Here is a 21816-nt window from a genome sequence, read left to right on the forward strand (position 1 = left end):
CAAACAGGATGTGCTGTGCGTTTGCTAACGAACAACAAAACAAGAAGTGGCAAGCCATCCTGCAGAGGTCAGAACGTGTGTGAAAATATTTTCAGTCCACGAGCGTAAAGGCGATAATCTTCTCGTCTTTGCAAAGCCGCTGTTGAATCAACACGCCGACCACAGACACTTTCACATCAAATCAAAAGTCTTAGGAGAAATGGGGGAAGAAGTGTAACCCCAAAGTATTGTTCCAGTCAAATGTGTGAGGTCAAAAGTTTGTCTGGTCCCACCAAAATCCCCCGCAAGAGGTGAGAACGGAACTTTCGAGCAGGAAACTAAAGTCGGAGCGTTGTCACCTGAGACAGAACGACGCCTGATCATCAAGTTTTGAGTCGGTGGCGGGAAAGGTGTTATTTCATTTTTTTTCTTTTTTTTTAAAGGGGAAGCCAATTTTTTTCTTTACGATCATCTTTATAATAATGTTCTACACGTTCCCACTAGCCTAAGCACAACATTCTGATTAATACTGCAAAAGCGGAATATGAAATAGAGGTGGCCATTTTGTTACATTTACAAAGCTGGCTCGAATCCCATTTTTTTCTATTTTTCAAAAGTTTTGAAAATATCAAAAATATTTAACGGTTTGTATGTAAAAGAATAAATGGAAAAGACTTTAAAATGGCTTCTTGACCTGTTTTGGAATTGCAAATGGGAGCTGGATTTAATAGAATGAAAACAAAACAAAAATATTTTTGTCTCTGTCTTTGATGGACTTATCGAAATGCAATTATTGAAAATGAAGTTAAAATCCAAAAAATCAAACTTGCAAGCATGTCCCGAGATTTTTTTTGCGTGTGTTTCCATCACGATAGACATGATTACAAAGTTTCATTTTGCAGAGTGAAACTTTTTAATTTTAGAACACCTAAAAATATAAAAATAAAAGTATATTTCAAATGTCAAAATCCTGTATGCAGTTTGTTTTTAAAAAGACAATTGAAAAAAAGATCCAATTTCAATTAAAATGGCAGATTTCTTGACAAATTTTGAAACTTGTTTCAAGAGCTAAATTTATTTAAATACAACTTTAGGTTTGGTATGTCTTTGAAAGACCCCTTGAAAGGTCCAAATGAAAAAAAAAACCCAATGTAAATCTTCATACATATTTCCGAGCATGTCATCATGACACTAATCTTGATAAAAATGCCTTCCAAATTTTACGTTACCAAGTGAAACTTGACATGTTTGGAAACTTGTTACAAAACTGAATTTCCAATAAATAAATAAAAGTGAAAATGTCAAACTTCATGCATATTCCCAGACATTTCATTATGAGACATTTAGTGAGTACACTCATGATAGACATGCCTACCGAATTCCATATTGCAAAATGAAACTTGTCTAGTTTGAAACTAGCTACAAGAGCTAAACTTACACACACAGACGCACACATACACACACAAACACATACACAAAATGCATAGCCCCTAACCTTAACCATCACAACAGATTGCTTAATCAAAATTCAATTCAAACCTTCACCCTAAAATCATGAAGAGGTCTGAGCTTGTGGGGGGGTCACCAAAAATGTGGCAAAAGCCAAGGATGCACACACACATCTACACACACATACTTGCAATCTGACTTTGACTCGTCCACGAAAGACTCGAGACTTGACTCAGGCTCATCTTTTGAGACTCATGAGACTAATACTCTAAAACTCTAAATATATCAAAGTCCAGTCCTCGAGGGCCGGTATGCTTACCTACACACAAAAATCCAACACAAAATTTCAGACTTCCTGTGTATTTCCAGACATATTATGAGGAGACGATTTTTCCGTCTTCACATGATAGGACATGCCTACCAAATTTCATGTAATCGAGTGACATTTTTTTAGGACCCCTGAAAATAACGAATACTAAAAAGGCCTCTTCCCTCAGATATAGCAGACTCCATTTTCAAGCATGGCTTATCGAGACCTCCTTTTTACGTATGATAGACATGCCTACCAAATTTCATGTCGCTCAGTGAAGCTGGATTCGGGGGCAGAATTTTTCAAAACGCCCACAAGCCCAATCGTCATATTTTTCGTGGTGTAATCCTGATAACTAGCTCACAAAAGCCAACAAAAACATGACCAATTTGGCGGAGCTACTAAAAGAAATAAACAGGAGGCTCTGCATCACACACACACGCTCGCTGTGCGCCGTGCAGAGCCGCCGCAAAAAACAAGGTGTGTGTCAACATGCTTTACGCCGCGTCTCTCTTATTTTTCAGCCGTGATGGGGAAATTTGCTCCTTTTCTCTCCGCGGTGTGACGCAAACAGCCGCAGTCATTTCCACGGCGATTGTCGGGCGCCATCAGAGAGCGCCGATAACCCCTGCCAGGCCTTGGCACGGCCAACAGGTGGCGGCGCTGCCAGCCAGCCAGCTTGGCAGTGACATGGCTGCAGCCAGGAAAAAAAAAAAAAAAAGGAATCTGACATCCAGAAGGGGCGCAGGCTTGAATTGAACGCACCGGCGAAGCAACACTGCTGATTATCAATTAACATATAACATTTTTCGTGGGGGGTATTGGAGAATACGAATTATTCAGGAATTGCATGTGAATGCGGATGCTGTTGTTTGACTTTCAAATTAGGCTGAATTGAAATGATGTGGACATAATAGAATTGGTGAAATGTGGACCTCAAGTTGGAACGGTTGGAATTAATCAAGAAATGTGGAAGAATGAGGAACAAGTCAAAAGTTTGAGACTTGCAATCCCACTTTGACTCGTCTACTAAAGGCTCCAAACTTGACTCAGACTCTTCTTTTAAACGTGAACAGTAACTCTTTCAGTGCCATGGACGAGAATTTGCATCGTGTAAAAATGCTTAGGTTCATTTAGAATTCATTTATTTTTTTAAAGAATGGATTGATGACCAATGCTCCTCTTCATATGCCAATCCAACATTGTTGTAATATAGTTATAAACATATGCAAACTGTTATTTTGCATTCAAAAACACATTTTCACTGCTTTTGTTCATGTTATACCGAAGGAAAGGACTCGGGAGATGTTTCGGATGCAACAAAAAAATATTTGTGTGGAAGTATACATGTGCAAGGATTTTCTCCTTTTGTCCCAAATAGCTTAGTGTCACTCAAACGACCTAGTTTCAAACAGTGATTACTAAAGAACTGAATAAGGTAGAATCGTACATTCTTTTTCCAGGTAAAGAATGAAATCCAACCTTGCATATGGTGCCACTACTGTCTACATTGTCATACAGTACAATATTTTGTCGGCGTTGAAAGATGCGTCAAAATGCTCCAAATCGGCTTATACTCCCCAACCGCCGTCCGTGGATCAACTGGTACCGGGTACCCGTTTTGGAACCGATTTAGTTCAACAGTTCATTCATTTGTGCTTTGTTTGGCTTGATCTTTGTTTTTAGTGCCCCCTCTGGCCCCTATTGATATTACATTTTGTAGTGAGAAGGATGGTGTGATTTTGAGAGCAGTCAGTCAGGGACGCACACCTTGATTTGTCTCTGTGAAATCTGGCCCACGACCCTTTGTAAGTTTTACTTTCTTTGTAAGAATGTTGATGTATAATTTCAGGAATTCCTAGTGAACTTGTGCCTGGGACTTGGACTTGATTTGGACTCGTGGTCATTGGCTTGAGACTAGACTTGGACATGTCCTTAGAAATGTCCTCTGCCTATCTTCTGCCCATTGAGTCAGTGTTCTTTTTTTTTTTCAAAACGTTCACAAGATTTACTAGATAAGGTGAATATTTTGAAGCTGAAATGTTTTGAATCTGTTAAAAAAGAAAATGTCCAAATTTGTCAAATGTGTCAAAAACATTGTTCCCAAGATGACTTGAATGGGTTCATTAGTTTGACGTTGGAATGGTCAAACTTTGAATAAATTGTAATACATGGAAAGATGGAGTTAAATTGTTTTTATTCAGATTTTTTAAATTGTAATAATAAGTTCCCGGGATGTCTTTCACCGGTGTGAATATTCTGAATGTGCTTTGAATCAGTGAAGAAATGTGGATCAGTGGAAATTGGCAGATTTTTAAAAATACCGGGCTCAGAGTAGTATTTTGTCCATTCTTTCAATCTTTACATCAAAGGCATTTTACATTAAAGGGGAAAGCATTGAAAGAAGACACTGGGGAGCTGAAATTTCACCCAGATAATGACAACATGTCAAATTTCAACCACTTAGTGTGGCATCCCTTGGCTAAAATACTACTAGAATGATGTGAAAGAAAATGACACAAAAAACTGTCAAAAAAAATACAAAAGGGTTAAACAACTAGTTCATCCCGAACTAAATGCAGATTTAGCTGCGCTCAAGGTGGCTTTGCAGCACCATGGCCTGGATACACACACTTCTATAATTGTCACGAAAAAAAAACGAAGAGCAAAAAAATTCTTCGTACGCCACCGAAGGCGTTTAAATGTCAGTCGTCATTACGCATTTGCTTCACCTGGCCCGAGCTCTTTGAACTGCGGAACCCGAATATTCTGTTTATTCAGGGGGGGCAAAAACAGACACTCATGGGAGAGGAGACTGGAACGATTATGGAAATGCGTAAGAATTGGCTCGGCGAGAAGCTAACGTCTTTATTCGGAGGCTGAGTGCACGTAGGTGTTGTAATGTCTTCATGCTCGCCATCGCCTCGCTGCTAATGGGCATTAATAGCATTATTTGCGATTACTAATACAAATTAGTCTGAGTGGTGGGCGACGGGGAGGTGACGGGGGTCTTAAGAGACGTCTCAGCTTCACACACACACACACACACACACAATAGCGTTATTGGAGGCAGCAAAGGATTTAATAATCCCTCCCAAAAAAACATCCGCTTGAGTAAATTAATCTGCCGTATTGATGCTAATGTGTTATTTATGGCTACCAAACATAAAAAAAGGTACACTTTCAATGTGGATAAAATGAATGTGGTTATTTATTTTAATATAATGCTCATTTTGATTGTTTTGTAGTGGTGTTTTGGATTGGTTGGGTTAAATCAAACTCAATAGCGGGTAAAAAAAAGGACCTCCTCAGTATTTAGGTCAGTTTGACTCAACATTTTGGGTTATTTATATAAAATAACCCAATTCTTGGGGTTGTCTTGCAAAACATTTTTGGGGGGTTATTCAGTACAAAAAAAAAAACCAAACAAACAGAAAGTTGGCTGAATTTGTCTTGAATATTAGGTATAATTGAGTTAATTTTCAAACAATTGTTTTCAGAGTGAGTGGTATCCATTATAATATAACAAAAAGTCACTTTTTTGTAATATTATATAATGTCAAAAATGTGACATTTAATATGTACAGGTATATCATTTTTTGTATATCTTTGACAATAGTAGTAGTAGTAGTATCACACCCCCGAAAAAAAACAAAACAAAAAAAGCAACTAACCAATCAGAGACAGAAAAAGTTTGCTGAACCTATCACAGAATATCCATCACAATAAGCAAGAAAAAAAAGTTAAAAGTTTAAACAAAAACATGCAAAAGATCATGCAAAAAATGACTATAAAATTTTAGATTTAGAGTTTAGAGCGTTTAGAGTTTCAGTTACAAGAATTAACAAGAAACAAGTTACATGAATTCATGCTAGCAAGGTAGCACCTCTGGCTAATGTTGGCTTGTTTACACATTACATAGAGCGCAGGTGAGAGGCGGGGCTCTGGTTGAGGGGGCGGGAGTATTTCATAGTTGGGACACGCCCACTCAACGCTTATAAAGACTGTGTAAAATGTTGATTTTTATGAAACAATGATTCCAACCCAAAATACCACAAACACTGCTAATATAATTCAGCACAACTGCAATAGCTAACTTATTATTAATATGTTTTTAAGTGTATGGTATTATTATCTCTCTAAAGTCAGAATTGAGAGGCTTTATGCAGTTGTTCCTAATATTGTGCAGTGGGCGTATGAATGAAAATGAAATGAACAATTTACAAACAAAAAAAAAGTTGCATTCCTGGAACAAACGAGTGATTTGACTTTAGCGTGTGTGAATATGTGTGTGTGCGCAGGTGTGTGTGTGGGCGGACAGGTTTCACAGTGCGTAACAAAGCGAAAAACCAACAAACAGGAAATGCAAGACGCGACAATTGTCATCATTTCATATCAGCTATTGACAATTTTACAATGTCATCCTCCCTGCGCTCTTCTTCCAAAACACACACACACAAACACACACACACACACACACACACACACACACACACACTTTATTGTGGAGTGGATGCTTTGCATGTTTTATTAACAACCTCATGTGAAGAGCACGGCTCGTAATCGTCTCGTCTGTGTTAAGCGCGAAATAAGTTGGGTAAATATTCCGGAACGTCTCTCCTCTACAAATCCAATTAGTCCCGCTTTTTTTTTTTTTTTTCTTTTTTCACCGCGTGGCGAGTGTGGCTTTCAATTAGCAGTGAAATAAGGTGATTTCTTACGTTCGTTGCATGTCCGCCCGGCAGTGTGGGAGGCGAGAGAAGAAAAAAAAAAGAGGTGTAATGAACAAAGAGTTGTCTCCTAAGTGCTTAATTGTTTTCTAATCGTGCGAGGCAGACGGAAATAGACGCCGAGCGAGACTGAGAGCGACTCCGGTGACATCATGACCACCCGATGCTAAGCCGAAAGGCAACTTTTGCCCACATCCTGCAGCCCGCCCTGTAGTATTGGTATCGCACTGTAAGAAATATTAATTCACACGCTACAGTAAAACGTTCCCTACTACAGCATTTGTTTTTTTTTGGGGTGATTATTTTTTTTAATAGTTTTTTTTTCACATTCCACAGTCAAAACCAAAGTTGGAGTTAAATGATATATGTCAGTTTCTCGAATTGGGGAAGGTGAAATCACTGAAGTTTTAACAGTTTCTGCAGGTATCAGCAAATTTAATGTAATGTTTTTTGACCTTTGGAATTATGTTGCAAATTAATGGAAATTCCTTTGATTTTTTTTTTTTTTTATAGCATGTAAGAATCAATGGAAAAAAAACACTAGGCAGCTGAAATTTCCAGCAGATAATTATAACATGTAAAATTTCAAAACACAACTTCTATGTGATTGCAGCGGGTCATGCAAAATTTTGTGTACAAAAATAATTATTGTTCAAATTTTGGACCATATAAAACCATTATAATTACAATTTTGAGATGCATTTTATGAGGATTTATTGCATTGATTTTACTGCATTTCTGCAACATTCCGTTGAGCGGCAGTCAAACTATGTCAGCAAACAGAAAATGTTTTGTTGACTTGTGTTTCACCGCAAGACAGTAGGTGGCGGTAGAGACCAGTAAATGGCTTTTTCTTAAAGCGAAATCATCACGGCACAGACTATGAAGATAGACCATACGCTTTTTAATTTTTTTGTGGGTGTTAATAAATGTTATCAACATATAACTGATGAAACTAGTGTCAAAGTTGAAAAAACCATACAATTCTGTTTTAAGTCTTTTTTTGCCATCCAAAAATGATTTGGGCTGGTAAGATGATAGATGGCTAAAAAATAAATATTTCCCATCAGTGAAAAAGCGTTAAGAACCACTGCTATTAATGATTTCTTTGGTGATTTTCTGATCGTTCATCTTTATTTGAAGCTATGCAAATGAAAGTGATGTCTCATTTTTTGACAGTGAGAGAGTGAAAAGTTACTTTAAAAGTATGTTTTAGTAAGTTTAAATGCACTTGTAGCATGTGTTGGGCTACAACCATTATTTATTTATTTGATTAATGAATTTATTTTCATATGATCTCTTCATATTTACAGTCTGACCTGGGATGTATTTTGAGGAGAAAATGAACGGACACAGGCGTATCTTATTGTTGGCAAAATATTGCAAGATAATATTGCATGGAAGCATATTGCATGACTCCCACCTCTCACTTTTTTTGTTTAACCCAAAACATCCGAGTTGACGCGCCATGATGACCTTAACGCAACGTACGATTTAAAGTTCTATCAACAATTCTGGAAAAAAAGTCACTCCTTGCAAAAAAAGTTAAGGATATTGCGCTTTAGTGTGACATTACAACCCATGAGAATGGATACATTTGTTTTTTTTTTTTTTTTTTTTCAATGTCTACACAATAGATATTTGGGAAAAAAATAGATCATTGTTGTTTCTTCATGTTCATGGTCATTGACTGGTGCAACTTTTTGAGGGACAAAAACATCCATGGCGAAAAAGAAATAGCTCATTGCAGTTGTGTTTAAGACCTAGCAAAATCATTTAAGTGCTTGTGTTTTTAGGCATTCCGTATTGTCTTTTCTTGTGAGCCACGTGATAGAATTTTAGTGGTACCGGGCATTCGGGTGAACAAGAAAGAAAGAGGAAAACAAGGTGGTATCATGTGACTACGACTTCGATATTTTTCAGTACTTTTTGCACTTTTTTGGTATTTTCTAAGAAGCAAGTAAATGCCTAATTTCACAGCAAGTATTGAAGGTTCAAAACCATTTTGATTTAAGCGTAGCACGTCATTGGCAGGTCGCAAAAGAAAAAAATGGAGAGTGTAACTGTCACAGAAAGAACTCAAATTCGATATCACTGGAAATTTTTATAGCTTTAGTTTTGTAGGGTTTTCAAAACTGGTAAATGTTTCTACTGAGTACAAGCATGCATACGTCACTACATGTGTCACTGCATTTGTCACTAAAATGCTGGTCTGCTATTGGTCAGCGTCGCTAAGATGCCGGTCTGCTATTGGTCGGCGTCACGGCGTCACTAAGATACCAATATGCTTAAGACTTGATCACGTGTGAGTGCTTACAATATTTAATATTGTAAGCAACATTAATATAATATTTATTGTAATTATTATTTATTGTGCATTTTAGTGCTTAATTCAAACTTTAGTTTTATGGGTCCCAAGATTGCTAGTGATGCTAAAGAGAGAAGTAAGATGATTAGTATGGAAACGAAGCTGGAGATAATCAAGAAATACGAAGAAGGCTAGGCTAGGCTAGCTAAGCTAGGCTAGGCTACACTCACTTGGGAATATGGCCGTAACTAGCACAAGTGACGTCAGTCCAAAGGTAAGTAAAAGTTCATTTTTCCGTTACATATATTTTATTCATGATGTTATTTAATTAAAAACATGTATATTATATATACGCAGCCCTTACTATACTATTTTGTTACTACTTTTTAATATATATATAAAATACTGATGTTTTCACCTGGAGTTTTATAGGCATTAGCTAATTAGCAGAACGGGTTAATTTCATATGGCGGGGGTCCACTGTAAAAGCGTACAAAAACCATTGCATTGATGGCCGTGTGTTATTTGGTGTGTTTATTTTGAAGTTGACCTATGCCGAATATCATTGGCGTGTGACGTTAGCGATTTTGGGACATTTTATATCGATTCTGAATTGTAGTAAACACTGAAATGAATGAAACTTCTTGGGGGGGACTCAAAATGCCCATAAACTTTTCATGCAGCATAACAGATAAATACTGCTTCACCTTGTTTGTGATAAATTCTGGACTCCACTCGGTAACCGGAGTCTACAGTCCCTAGAACCCGAGAGGGTTTTTATACAAGTAGCATTTCTTTCATTTATTCAGGACCATGCAAATGAGCCTAAATTATAATCAGGCAACTATCCCAAAAAGATGAGCGATTCTACCATTGAATGTGACGTTTTAACGTCACTTTGTCCAACCACCGGAGAAGCTACGAAGGGCATCCCGGCCTTCGTCGGAAGCGTTGCGAAAAAGAAGGAAGACGACCGAATGGGGAAAAGCGTGTCTGGGGGGGGAAAAAAAAAAAAAAAGAATAAATAAAAAGAACGCGGGTGTCGACTTAAAGACGCGTCGCCTTTTTATCGGCATATTTTTCTTTGCCGTTTTAATCCCTCGTCAAAAGAGGCGTCACTCATCCGGCGAGAAACAAAACGCTCGATAAGGATGCAGTGTGTGTGTTGCTGTACGTGGGTGGGTATTAACAACCTGATCTCAGACGGATGCGCTTTCCCGCAAACTCTCCCTCCTCCTCCATAATAAAAAAAAAACAACAACAAGCAAAGGAATCCCAAAAACCTCCAAAGATGGGATAAAGACAAGCATCGGAATGAAGGACAATGACGTGAAAAAAATAAGCCCAGAGCTAATGTGATTTGAATCGTGACTTCATACTTGTATTAAATTATATTTGCCACGCTGTAGCATAACCACAGAAGAAGAACGCGCGTATCGGAGGGTTGTCATGGCGGGCAAAAAAAAAAAAGCGTGACCAAACCGACGTGACGGACTTTGCTTTTGTTTGGCTTTTTATCTCCCCCACGAGGACTCGCCAACCTTTTGAGGACCGGCGAACAATAAGATAAGCCCAGCAATATGGCTCAAGCGTATGGAAATCGTGCGGAAAGGCGAGAGAAAACACATGAACATATACAACACAAACTCGAAGCGGATAAGACAATGAGATTTAACCTCTTGTCACGTTGGGGGTCAAAATGACCCTTTGAAAATCTATTAAAACTTTTTCTGTTGTACGTTTTTTGTGCTTGGTAGAACTGAATAAAAACGGGATTTGATTTGTAAGATATAGTATTTAATTTCTGAGATAAGTCAAGCCATGTGTATCAACTGAAGAGAACTTATATGGGAAGGGAAAAAACAACACACACACACACACACACACACACTAAACTCATAGAAAGGAAGTTAAGGAAGATATAAAAGATTATAGAAAAGAAATGTTACCGTCCATATTATTGAGTCACATTAGCCCTTTGGAAATCCAAGGAAAAAGAATTTTAAAGAATTAAGCTTCAATGTGATTTGCAGGCCTTTTTTCCCCTTTGTTTCATTTTTTTTAAGACCATGCAATACTGTTTTTTTAAAAAAAACTTTCATTGTGCTTATTTATTTGTTATGTGTATTTGGTAACTTTAGTAACATTATCTTATGTAGAATTTTGTCAAATCTTCTGACGTTTACATCAAAAGCATTTCACATCAAATGGAAAGCGTCAAAAGAAGATGCTAAGGAGCTGAAATTTCACCCAGATGATGACAACATGTCAAAGTTTAACATGGTACGACCACTTTGTTATGACACTAGCAGGCGTGTGCCATCCCTTGGAAAAATTCTGAGAATGATGTGGATGAAAATGACCCTAAATGGTCAAAATACTGCACAGGGGTTAAAAGTAGAGCTCATATTGACCCGTAAAAATAAACTAAGCTGAGCAAAGGTGATTTGGAAATTATATGGGAAGGAAAAATACACACTTAAATAAAAACAAAAAACGATTAATTAGAAAATGATATTTAACCCTCCTGTTATGAGGGTCAAATTCACCCTTTGAAAATGTAGGAGGAACATTTTTTTTAAATAAGTAAGCTTTTTTTTTCTTTTTAAGAAAATGCTAATATTTTTAAATAATTTCAATAAAAAGTGCTAATTTTACTGTGTACAGTGGGTCACATTGACATTAAAGCGATATTAAAGTAGACAATTAGCTTCAAAATTAAGTTAAAATTGATCATTTAAAAAAAACAGGAAGAACTTAGTTAAAATTTAGTCCACCAGCCTTCTTTTGGGAAATTTTTTTTTACTTTGATATGTTTTTCATAAAATATACAGCATAAGTATTGAGCCATGTCACATTTGTGTTCCTGTGAACAATGATCTAATCTGAGCCATGTGGATTCATTGTGTGGAAATCACATGCTAAGGAAAGAAAACCACAGTAAATAAACCATCAAGAAATGTTAAAGAAATTGCTTTGCCCATCATATTGACCCATAAGCATCAAACGTATACGTACACGAGAGTGTAGTCTAAATCCTCACCCAGGATGGCTTCATCTGTAACTTTTCAAGGAATGCAGAATTCCAACTCGCTACAACACGCTTCAAAAGAAAAAAAAAAAAAAGAAGAAGAAGCAATAAACCCTGTGTGAATCATTTAATACCAATCGTAAAATTTGGAGGTGGAATCCCCAAAAGTGCGTGTGGTAGACAGGCCTCTTATTTACTGGCGACAGTCTCGTAAAAGGCATCTAAACAGGTATTTAGTCCCATGCCTACCGCAGGTATAATTGGAGTGTTTGCCACGCAAACCTGCCATCATCATCCAGACGGTAAAAGACTGCAATTAATGGCTTTATTCAAGATATCGTTCTCTGCAAAGTGGGACTATAAACTGTGTGTGTGCGTGCGTGCGTGCGCGCGTGAGTTTAATAATTCTCATGGAATGCGGCGCTGAGACTGTTTCAGGTATCCGTGTGCCCAAAAAAACTCCAAAATCTATCTGGGGAAAATAAAAAACCTTCAGAAGGGACCGCAGGTGGGAGGAGCCCCTTTCCAGGCTCAATAGGTTTTACTAGATGCAGAGTGCCAAAAATAATATAAAATATGCGTATTTATCATGAGTGAACCCATAAAAAAAGTGTAAAGAAGACATGTTTGAAGAAATTGACAGTAAGTCTGCCGTGATGGTTTGAAGAATCTAAAACATCTGATGACAATGTCGTTTGGTGGGCTTTCATCTCAAAAATCGCACAATTTAAGGGGTGATCACCAAAATTGGGTTAATGGGGATGACATTTTTTGGAAAAAGTCGACTTGAAGCAGGTTTCACTCAGCAATATATCATTTGGATGGCTTGTCTATCATGATTTGACCCATAAAAAAATCTCATAAAGCCATATCTGGAAATTGACAGGCTATGCTATGTTCTGGGTGGTGTTTTGTTGTGTTTTGGTTGGTGTTGGTTTTCTGTTCTGGGTTTTGTTGGGTTTGGATTTGCCTTTTCACATTTTAGGTTGTTTGACCTTTTGTTCATGTTAGTTTATGTTTCTGTTTTTCTTGTGATTGAGTCCGAGTTAAGTTGGTTCCTTGTGTTGGCCAATCAGCTCCCAGTTCCAATTGTGTCATGTCCAGGTGCTCCTTGTTGTTACATCGGTTTTGAGTGTATTTAGTTCCCGATGTCGTGTCAGTTGTTGCTGTCCCTTTGAGCTTGTCTGTTTTTTTGTCCTTTTTAGATGAAATTATGAAAGATGAGCGCTCCCTGCTTCCCTGCATCTTGGCTTCACAACCTTCCACCCTCATTGCCGTATCACAACAGGAACTCTGCGATTAAACATCTGAAACATCTTTTGACAGTCATTTTGTGGGCCTTCATGTTCAAAAATCACAAAATTTAAAACATGATCACCAAAAGTTGGGTTAGTGGTGTGGTGACCGCCTGACCCATCAGATTTTTTGGGGGAAAAAAAATACTCGTGACTGGACCCACAAACAAGTCTAAAGAAGTAATGCCAAGAAAGTGACGGAAAGTCTGCCATTATGGTTCGAAGTATCTGAAGGACTTATTGTACCACACCCTCCGAAACTCGAAACGCCGACTATAAATAAGATAATTATCTATAATAATTGTATAGGTATACCTAAACCATAACTAAAGAAAAACGCAATATGCTGTAATTCAAACTTCAACAGCTGTTAATTATTTGTTATAGTGTTTATATGGGTTACAGCTTAGTCTAAAACAGAAAAAAATAAAACAAAGTGCCTGATTTTTTTTTTCTCTTCTGAGATGGATTATTAAAACATGTCATCCATTTGACGCCATTTTTGTCTAATTTTAGAAACCTCGGTGGCCTCAATTCAAAAAATTCGATCCCTGCTCTAGGACCACAAAAAAAAAACACACACAAAAAAGTCATGCTTTTGATTTGAAACACCTTGTAAAATGTTCTTCACCGTGCTTATAAAACGCAGCCAGAGCGGTGTCAAAATATTAGAAACACCTCTCCGTATAACAGTATGCATTTTAACAGATTTCCCCAGTGATTTTTTTTTTTTTTTCCGGTGACGGGAAAAAAATTGACGATTGAAGCATCATGTCATCACAGATAAACAAAGAAAAAAAAAAAAGACAGCACCTTGCAAGTAATTGGCCCCGCGGGTCAAAAAAAAAAACTTGCATGAGACTCCCAGCCGGCGACGAAGGAGGTGGGCGTCGGCGGCACCATTCTGAAACCCAATCACCGCACATTTGCGAAATAATTTACACAATAACCTTTCTGCAAGGTCTACGTAGACGATGTAGGTATCAAAATTCTTGTCTGGCTTCTGTCAATGTGAAAATGAGTAAATGAGTGTTTGGATAAGATATGAAGTAAAAAAAAAAAAAAAAAATCGAACGGCGAGCAAATTAAAAAGTGGGAATTTGTCACCCCCTCATTCGACGCTTTGTTTCTTTCTTTCTGAATCATCTTTACTGTAAGAGACAAAGAAGAATGAAAAGCATGCGAGACACGTTTTGACTTTCTGGATCTCGCCGACGTGCTCGTCACGGTTTTGATCGCTATCATTCACTCTGCATCTCCTTTTGCTTTTGCTGGCCGTATGCCCGTTTTCTTCTTTCTTTATTGACATTTTAGCAGTACAATACCGATCAAAGGAAACCTTCATTTGTCAATCTGGATTAAAATGGGTCTCAAACTGTTTTCAGTGATTTTTTTTTTTTATTTCTTTTTTGGATGAAAGAAAATGAATTTTATAATGGATCATATAATATCATCTGTTTTATTTCCAGAGGTGGGCAGTTTGTCATTTTGAAAATGGACAAATATTTTTGAAAGCAGATTGGAAGTGTAAACACAGTCTAAACAGGCAGCAAATTTAAATATGTACACCTAGAAATAACTGAATGCTAGAGAATTAGCATGCAGCTATTACCATTAAGAGAGAAGTGTCCCTAATTTATTGCACTAAGCAACACTTCTCCTCGTTGAAAATAGCTAGCATGGCTGGAATGTGAATTTTTGTGCTGCGTTTCAGGGCCAGGTTTCATGAACTGGAATACATAATGTGCAACATCTTGCGCAGTGCGAACATTGTACACACCTAAAGTAAAACACAATGTGTAGAATGAAGTGTTAATAGATGTGTGGTATTTTTCTTTTTAAATATGATTTGAATGAATAAATCGCTTGCACGAAGCATAATGAGATGCCTGGTAGGTGACAGCATTTAAGTAACCAATGCACGCGTTACAAAGTAACAATCTCACTCTGAATGGCCAGGAAATGCAAGATAAAGGTTTTAAATTTACCCCGAGAAAGGCATTGTCTAGTAAAGCTCAGCAAGTGATGACGGAGAGACCAGCAAAAAAATGTGAAAAATCATGTCATTGCATTAAAAAAATATAAAAAATAGATTTGCTGATACCTGCAGAAACCCTTCATATACCCCCATTCAAAAACCACAATTACAATAATCATCCAAATCTTGAAGCTGACTGAGAAAGTGCAAAGATGTGCAAAGCTGTCATCCAAAACACTGAATTTTGAAGAAGTTTTTTTTAATTTTATTAAACGATTTCTTATGTCTTATTCAGACTGGCTGACTTCAGTAACTATTTATATACAATGTAAGAAAATACTAAAATAAAAATATTGATTTTGATGGTGTTACCAAACTTTTGCCTGGAAGTCATGTCTGTAATTTCGGATTGGTTGTTTCTCATCGGACGCGGTGGTTTCTTGGCACAAGATGAGGCTAAAGTTATGGCTTCATGGATCATTTTACAAATAGGTGATTTTTTTTTGCAAAGAAGAAAATGAATGGCGCTGTTTTGAGTCTAAGAAGTAGAAATGTCCTCTGATGAAGGGAACAGAATGATTATGGAGCAATTATATTATAATTTAAGATGTGGAAGCTCAATGAGTCAAAAATATGGAAACATCCACTAATTTAGTGATTTTTCTTTATCATTTTTTAGAAATGACCTAAGTTGTACCTTAATACTTAAGTCTACTGATATTGTGAACCCGAAAAAAAGGTTTAATCAAAATAGAATGTTTAAAAATAATTTATATAGACCACAGTAGAGACCTTGTGCACATTTTGGTATTTTCTGAACTTTATGACGTGGAAGACGCTTTATGACCCGGAATGACATTTGAAGGTGTTTTCAAACTTCTGACTGCAGTGTGAATGTTTGAAAATCAATTTTACATTTTTTGCTTTGGGGGGGGGGGTTATGTTTCTTGATCACAGCGGGTTCTCGCCCGCTTCGCTTCTTAAAAAGTGGCACACTCGATTCTTGGGCATCGAAAAAAAAACGCAACCAAAACGTGCTCTGACCTGTTTATAAAAAGCGCCGGCGTGGCCTGACCCTTTTTTATTCTTTTTTTTTTTTCATTTTTGCAAAGTCAACTGCACACAAACACAAGACCTCCCACTTATCTGATCCAGATAAGAAACTTCCACGCCGCTTCCTACATGCAACAAACCTGCTCGACGACATGCTTTGTTTATCATTATTTTAGGGCGCAGTATAGTCGGCTACACCTGCTAATCAGATGCGGTACTATAGAAACTATGTCATCGATTTTTTCTTGTTGTTTTTCCGGTAGTTGTACTTACAGTATGCACATTTTTAGACTGTGAACGTGTCGTCAGGAATATAATGATAAGAAGCATATATTAAGCATGCTGTTTCCTGGGGTAGTTTCCCATGCGGTACACTTTGCGCATAACTTTAGAAACAGTGTTGTTGTACACAACTTTGGAAAAATTTGTGTGATTGGGATTTGCAGCTGATATATTATTGTTTTTGCAACCACGTCATCGGCATATATACGTGCATGGCACACAAGAATATATAATCATTTAACCTTCAGTTTGACCTCAGGTGAATATAAATACCTCCCTGGCAGCGACAATTACTGTACAGGCCAATAAATGTATATTTAATGAAATGACTGCATGAACGTTGGCACATCAGCCACTCACATAGAGATTTCTTGTCTAACTGACATATGTAATACGCGTGATCTTTGAAACTTGATCAAACGAAAATGAACGCCCCGCACTGTTTAAAACCCACATGGCTCTATTTTTGGTACCGATTCACTCTTACAGGCATGTGTGCACTATCAAACTTTTACAAATATACCCACAATGTACACGGTGAATAATTTAACCCCTCAATCGCCTTTGATCCAGGTCAAAAAATAAATGCCTCCCTGAGTGTCAAACAAAATATAAAATGCTCTCATAATGGATCACGTTGGGTTGTATTGTCTTTTGTGTACCTAATAAAATGAACGTGTAGGTTACTCACTCACAAATGTTTTGTTTTGGGGTCAATCTCAGTCAAGAGTGAACACCTCGTGTCAATTAAATATGATAAAGCTCCAGTATTGGATGGGATCAAATCGCACAGTGCACCTAACGAATTGAGCGTAATCCAATCATGGACGAGACTAACGATGACAAAAAAATAAATAAATTAAGGCTTCGGTCTAAGTCAAGGAAATAAATACCTCCCTGATAGTGTTGAGTAAATATGGAAACGCTCCTGTGCGAAACAACCTAATGAAGTGAGCGTGAATTTCAACATGATAGCAGTCAAGTTTTAGAAAATGGAAAAATCTCAACTCTGTTAAGCCATAAATTTCATTCTATCACAAAAAAAAAAAACTATAAATTGAAACCTCATGCCAATTAAATATGATACCACTTTTTTTATTGTCTCTGTCTAGCTCACGCAGGTGTAACTCTTGAAGTTAACACATCTCATATCATGAACGTTCAATGGGCAATTTTGGCAAAAATCTCAACCCTATGAACACTCCATTTGCCTTAGAAATACTTAAAGAATAAATACCTCCTGTTAAATAAATATAATACAACAGTCGTATCTGAGTGTGAAAGTACACCTAATAATTGTGAGAGTGGAGCCAAACATAGTAGACTTCATGCACAACTTTGACAAAATCTAAAAGCATTGATTTCCTTTGATCCCAAGAGAATAAATGCCTCGTGTCAATTAATTATTACGCAGCTCTCGCAGTGAATCTCATAGAATTGCACAGGTGACTGTAATGAAGTCAGTGTGGCTTCAAGCGCAGAGTGTATGCTGCGAGAAACTTTGACAATAAATCCTAACTCTGTTAAGCTTTAGTCGTTTCGATATCAGTCGAGAGTGAATACCTCATGTCGATTAAATATAACACAACACTTGTGTTTGGATTTTGCAGGAGTGCTCCATAAAGTGAGTGCTGGTCTAAACACGGTGGGATGCAATATTGACAAAATCATTTTCCTGTTGTTTCAGTTTCCTTTATTATGAATGCCTCGCGTCAATTAAATATAATACAGCTCTTGACCTGGATTGTGCCTAATCAAGTGAGCGTAGATCCAATCAAGGTAGTGTGTGTGCAACGTTTTGCAAAGTCTAAAAATGTTCATTCTTACGTTTTCTTACATCCATCAAAAATGAATGCCTCTGTTGATTAAATTGCATGCATCTTTCAGATTGGCGCCCAATGAACAATTTGGGAGTTATTAATGACCTCAGAATGAACAGACACACTACATGTGTAACTGAGAAAATCTCCCCCCATCAACATTTTAATTTCCACATTGTAAATTGAATGCCTCACGTCTGTTAAATATCTTTGAATGTGCATTTTTCATATATATATATATATATATATATATATATATATATATATATATATATATATATATATATATATATATATATATATATATATATATATATATATATATATATATATATAAGGAAAATCAAGGCTTAATGGTCAAAAATGAATGCCTCGCGTCAAATAATTTGAATACCGCTCCTGAATTGGATCTGAGTTCTTACTATAGGAATGGATCGGAAAGCATTGAAGTGCATTTGCAACTCAGGCGATTTCTTAAGTCCTCACCCCATTATCGAGTCACTTTGCATTTTGAACGCCTCGCGTCAATTAAATATACAGTATGTTACCGCCTCCCACGGTATCCTAGTTGCAAACGTGGTGACGTGCGTGAAACATTGTCAAAATCCACAAATCTCGACCCCGTTAAACCCTCATTTGAGCTCAGTCTGTAAAGACGAAATGGGAAAAACTTCAATAAAAGAGTGACATTCAAATGCAATTTTGCCACCGAAATGCGAAATATCAAATACATCTTTCCACTGAATAACTTCTATTAATGAGCACGCGCGTGTGTTGGCCTCTTTTTCTATCTTGCTGGATTTTTATTCCAAAAAAAAATGAGATGAATGCGTGCTGAAAGCCGCCGTTTATATTTACCATGAAAGCCCGCATGCTCTTAAGTTTTTAATTCATATTTTTTTATTCCTCCCCCTCTCTCTTTATGAAATATTAAAATCCCAGAAGCAGAAGAAGAAGCCACTTTGGGTCCGTGTGGGTTTTAAGTGAAAGGAAGGTCTGCCTGCCTTTTTCTTTTCGCGCTATTTATTTTTCATATCCTTGAAGCAGCACTTATTAGCTTTATGACTATAAAACTATGAAAGAAGGAAAGGGAAAAAAGTCGCTTTATAAAGACGGTAAATCAAATCAAAAGCAAAGTGAGAGCTTGAACGTACCTGTCAAGTCAGCAGTGGCTCGACCTCTTGTTTTCCATCAAAAGTTCCACAGAGGTGAGGGGGGGAAAAAAAGCGGAAGAAAACTTGCTTTTTATACGTTTAAAAAAAAAAAAAATTCTCGAGCCGGGCTGAAGTTTTTCGGATGCGGCGGAGGGTTAGGAGGCGAGGAGGATGAAGAAGAGGAGGAGGAAGGAAGGAGGAGAGGAGAGGAGAGGAGAGGAGAGGAAGGAGGAGGAGAGGCGAGTGGCGGCATGCGAGTGGGACTTTGTGAGGGGCGGCGGCAGGTATAACGCGCGAGCACCGCCCCTCCCCGACGCAAGTGCGCGCAAATCGATCGTTTGCCAGCTGCGCCGCCACTTGCCCCACTTTGCGGGTTGCCGCGCGCGCGAACGTGCCCGCGCGCCACTCGGGGACGGACAAGCTCGCCTGAACAAAAAACATTCAAAAGAAAAAAAAAAACACTCAAAAGAAAAAAAAAGTGAGCGTAAATCTTACAAATAACGGACTTTATAGTCTATTAATTCATTTTTTTGTTTTTTTCTTCTGTACATTTTTGGACGGAATTGAATTCCTTTCATCGTCCAACATTCCACGAGGTCCAACAGCAGATGACGACGGGGGGAGGAGGGGATGACATAAATCTAATCAAAATTATCTAATAACGCTCATTATAATTCTTGCTTTTATTTTTAAGATGAAATAAAATCAAAGCGAATTCGAGCAAATCAAAACTGACCCCAGGCGAGTCTTTCAAGATGGAAATTCGGATTTCAATTTAATTTCATATTTTACTGTCCGATGAGCTCAAATGACCCGCGAAGGTTTCACGAGGCCAAAAAGAGAAGAAAAAAAAAACTGTGTGTGTGTTTGAGTGCGTGCGCGTGTTCTTGTTGAGCGTGTGCGGAAATTTCCCTCCGTGTCAATGATAGAGCTCTTAAATATAATATTACAATTATGGTTATCATCATAATTCTCTACAGCGTGCGAAACTATATTCTTGTTGATTTAAAGCGATTAAGATTTTTGGGGGAAACTGTGCTGACGTCACGTCTCAACGCTCACTCGCCTGCGCGTGCGTGCGAGATTGACAGTTAGCAGGTGTGCTTTACGTACACATATAAAAGCTGCCGTGTGTGTGTGTGTGTGTCTATATATATATATATATATATATATATATATATATATATATATACATTTTCAGTGCCTTCATATAAATAGGCTAGCAGTGAAATAAGAAAGTAATGAAATTAACACCAAAACCCTATTTTGATAGCAAACATAAAACATTACAAATGAGATGGCATTTAAATAAAAATAGAATATTACAATGAATGCATGTTAATTCAATTCATTCAAAAACGCTAAAAATGTGGTGTAACAGTACTGCTACTATTTCAACAACAACAAAACTGCTGAAAAGTTCCGAGGTTGTTCTCGTGTATCGCCACCAAACTTATCATAATGAAGAAAAAAAAAATCAGCATTTAAAAAAGAAATGAAAACAAGCAGAAAAGTCCTTGCAGCGTGTGCATACATCATTCCTCCTGGGAGTCCAAATGAGAATAGGAACAGTTTAAAGAGATTCCAAATCATTATAAATTCGCACCCAGTGTTTTCATCATCACGGACAACAGCTGGTGATTTCAATGTGTGTGTTGCTTGTTTTGTGTTTCTTTTTTTTTTTTTTTTTTATCCCGAGGAGCTCCAAGAAAACGGCAACTGCGCTTCCATTTGTGTCCACAAGGTGGCCCCGATGGGTAAAGATGCAGCGTTCTCAAACGGCCTTCGGTTCCATTCGGAACTATTGAGGCTTGTTTTCTTTTTGAGCCAGCACACACCTGCTCCAGCTTCTCGCATCACAAGCCCTGACCACACATTCCGAGTTGCGTGGACCACTAACAAGACTTCGTGCAAAATGTTAACGTTCAAGGAGGCGTTCAAGGTCCTGAAAGTCCAGGCAACAAATCAAAGTAGAGACACACATATACTTCATGACTAAAAGTCATTTCAAACTATTATCTTTGCAGATTCATAAAGTATTCCAAACCGTAAAAATAACTCAGTTGAAACACATTTTGCAACGCTAAATTCAAACACCATATTAGTTGTATATATTTGGTTTACTATCTCTGAGTAAAACACTCCATTCAAGTTACAAGTCCATGAGATGACTAATCTTGTTTTTAAGGCCTGTAATAAGTAAGATTTGTTTTTTTTTTAGAGTGTTGTATTTTGTAGCAAAAGAAGCCAGCTATTAAGTCTTTAAAACAACATTTCCTATTTCATGATTTTGTTAATTCTAAGATTGTACTCAATTAAATGTATGTTACAAGCTTTGTAGAAAACACAGGTGTATTTATATATATATATATATATATATATATATATATATATATATATATATATATATATATTCATATTTGTCTT

At 37.3% G+C, this 21816-nt stretch overlaps 1 protein-coding gene across 3 annotated transcripts in view; it reads right to left on the reverse strand.

Moving 5' to 3' along the window:
• The window catches only part of satb1b (SATB homeobox 1b), a 77945-nt gene extending 58298 nt beyond the window's left edge, over positions 1-19647 (reverse strand). For all 3 annotated transcript variants that reach the window (XM_088410604.1, XM_088410603.1, XM_088410601.1), the window contains exon 1: positions 19390-19647. The gene's annotated coding sequence lies outside the window, so the exon portion shown is untranslated. The remainder of the gene's footprint in view (positions 1-19389) is intronic.
• Between the last annotated feature and the right edge of the window lie 2169 nt (positions 19648-21816).

This window comes from Hippichthys cyanospilos, chromosome 3 (genome assembly GCF_059441005.1).
Source record: "Hippichthys cyanospilos isolate Australia breed blue-spotted pipefish chromosome 3, RoL_Hcya_1.0, whole genome shotgun sequence".
Lineage (NCBI taxonomy): Eukaryota > Metazoa > Chordata > Actinopteri > Syngnathiformes > Syngnathidae > Hippichthys > Hippichthys cyanospilos.